This window comes from Frankliniella occidentalis, unplaced genomic scaffold (genome assembly GCF_000697945.3).
Source record: "Frankliniella occidentalis isolate FOCC.00 unplaced genomic scaffold, Focc_3.1 Scaffold151, whole genome shotgun sequence".
Taxonomy (NCBI): Eukaryota; Metazoa; Arthropoda; class Insecta; order Thysanoptera; family Thripidae; genus Frankliniella; species Frankliniella occidentalis.
The window spans coordinates 117,973-120,791 of NW_026267278.1; positions in this window are offsets into that span (position 1 = coordinate 117,973).

Below are 2,819 nucleotides of genomic sequence, written 5' to 3' on the forward strand. Positions count from 1 at the left end.
AGAGAGAGAGACAGACAGACAGACAGACAGACAGACAGACAGACAGAAAATGCTATAATGTAATCGTTAAAATACAACTAACATTTAAAAGGGGTAGAAAACTTTGAAGAAGGTTGACGGTCACATATTGTAATTTTCCGGTACACCACTGGCATGTTATTGCATAGGGATAGGAATAATCCCACACATGTATGGGAAACGCGATGGGAAACTTTGCGTCCCATATGAGTTGCGGATGGGATTTTCCCGCCAACCGTTCACAGTTGTATGGCCAAATAATCCGGACGATTTTTTTTTTTACAGTTGACGTTTGTTTGACATTTTACAAGTTTTAGGGAAGAAATGCTGCGTAGTAGTTGAGCCGGTCCGGGGCGACCTCTTGTCCATCGGTCGCGCGCCCTGCGTCCTCGCGTCTCGCGCGATAGCAGTCGTCGTCGTCGTGGTCACGGTTTGTTGTCATCGCGAAGGGTCGGGGGAGGAGGGCGCCGAAAGGGAAAAACACTGCGCGGCGTGTGCGCGTCGGATCGGGCTCGGGCTCACGGTGACGGACTCCTCCGCCTGCTCCCCGCTCGCGCGCCTTGACACCGTGGCGACGACGACGTTCCTCCTCGGCGCGCGAGGGGTCACAGTGCGGGGCTGCTGCGTAGTGCGATACGAGAGAGCGAGAGAGACAGACAGACAGAGAGCGAGCACGTACCTGCCCACACTCATGGCCAGCGCCCCACTAGTACTGTAATGAGACAAAACTTTCACGTTATTTAAAAAAACCTTACAGTGGAATAAATATTTTATTTTTTACAACATGGTTTATACATAATTTTTGTGGCCTCGAAGTGTCGCCTTGTCCTCGGCCACGTGACAATGGACACCGAAAACGACTGGCGTTGCCGGTATTCCTCTTCTTTAAAACTTACACGCTCTCACACACAGTATATATCTATATATATTGACATTAGCTGGCATCACAGAGAGTGTAGGATGCGGGAGATAGGGCGGCCGGGCCGGGCCGCGCGCCGCGTTGGCATTGACCTCTCGGCTCAAATTGGGTCCAAATCGGCGAGGAATGTCTCCCTTTCCTCGGCTCTGCTGCTGCTGGCTGATGTAAGGTTCGCCCCTCATCGGTCATGCCGTTCAGTTCACCGGCCGACAGCTGACCAGCCTGACCTGGCTACTCGCGTGGCAAGTCTCTTTCCCTCTCCCTCCCTCTCACTTTCTCGATGCCAGTTTCTCTCAGGCAGAGCAGCACTGGACATGGACACGCATGAGTCCGACTGTCTGTGCGTCGCACATTGGTTCTGTTTCATCAGAAACCAGTTCCCTATTTCAAGGGAAGTCAGTTCTGACAGATGCGGACAGGATAGCCCTGTGCGCCCGACTGCCTGCAACAACAACTTCCTGTCTTCTTCTTCGTCTTCTTCTTCTTCTTCTTCTTCTTCTTCTTCTTCTTCTTCTTCTTCTTCTTCTTCTTCTTGTCTCACTATTAACTTTGATTGTATAGAATTACTAGACCAAATATCTCACCCAGTCCAGCTCTTGCACTACTTGGAGAACTGACGGCGATGACCAATCATCACCGATGGCAGTCTAGTGGTTCTGATAACACGTATCGAGACATGGACGTCTGATAACGACATCACTGCGCTTTAGGGGCCCACTGCAGCCGGCGTGGGGTGGGTGGGTGCGTAGATGCATCAGATGATGCATCAGAGCATGAATCCACCCAGAAAAGCCAATTCTTGCCCAAATTACTTGAATTGAGAGCAATGATCTTGCTGACAGCAAGTACAATTTGTACTTGAGGCGTGGGCTTGGGTTTAGACCCAAACTAAACCCCGATTTGTTCTTAAATCGCCCTCTTTGCGCTTGACTGAAACGAAATGATCTTCGTTCAAGGCAAAATCGAGATTGGATAAATCGTCAAATTAGTGTTGAAATTTTCAAGAACAGGCTGCTCTTAGTGTCCGAGGATGCATCAGAGGATGAATCCGACGATGAATCCGAAGATGAAACGGTGGATGCATGGATGGAATGGCATTAGCGCAATGCAACGGTACAGATGCAAAAGGTTGGGGGTTGGGGGATGTTTAATCATTGCAAACCTACATAGAAAGAATCGAATACTACAATGTACTCATTATGGAGTGGGGATGGGTGGGTATCCGCATTAAATGCACATCCCCGTTCAACATTGGTCTGTAACCAACCTTGAAACATTCTGTTGTACCATTTAAAAATTGACGGAGGTATAGCACCTTCTTTCCCATTGTTTTAATTAGTACATAGTAATTACCACACTGGAAGAAAACCACAAAGTTCTATGTAAGTGACACATTGTGTGTAAATGTTGTAAGTTATAAGAGCACGTGAAAGTCCTCCATCACCGCCTCGTCACGCACTTGTAAGACTCGACGCGAAACGTTGCCAGGGAAGTCCCCTCCCGCTCGTTGGGGGTCGGGTCACCGCGCGGCCACGCCGCCGGCGTTCAGGACGAAGCGTGACGGGCCACGACGCGGCGGTCCCGGCAGTGCCAAAGCATTTCATCAGAAACTTGTTTGAGCCGATAGAGATAGATATATAGGTGCGCGAGGGCAGCGTGGGACGAGGAGGAGGCCAGCGAGGGGGGAAGGGCGATAGACGAGGAGTAAAAGGAAGCCGCCCAATCGGCCGGGCACAAGCGGCGGCCGGCCCGGTCGGGCACAGGCGCCACCCGGCGGGGCGCGAGCTGCGCGAGCAGGGGGGAAATGGATGTTATGGGGCAGCGGAGAGACTTCTCTGCGAGGGGCGCCCGCGATGGGGGAACGGATTGTGGCGGGGCGGGG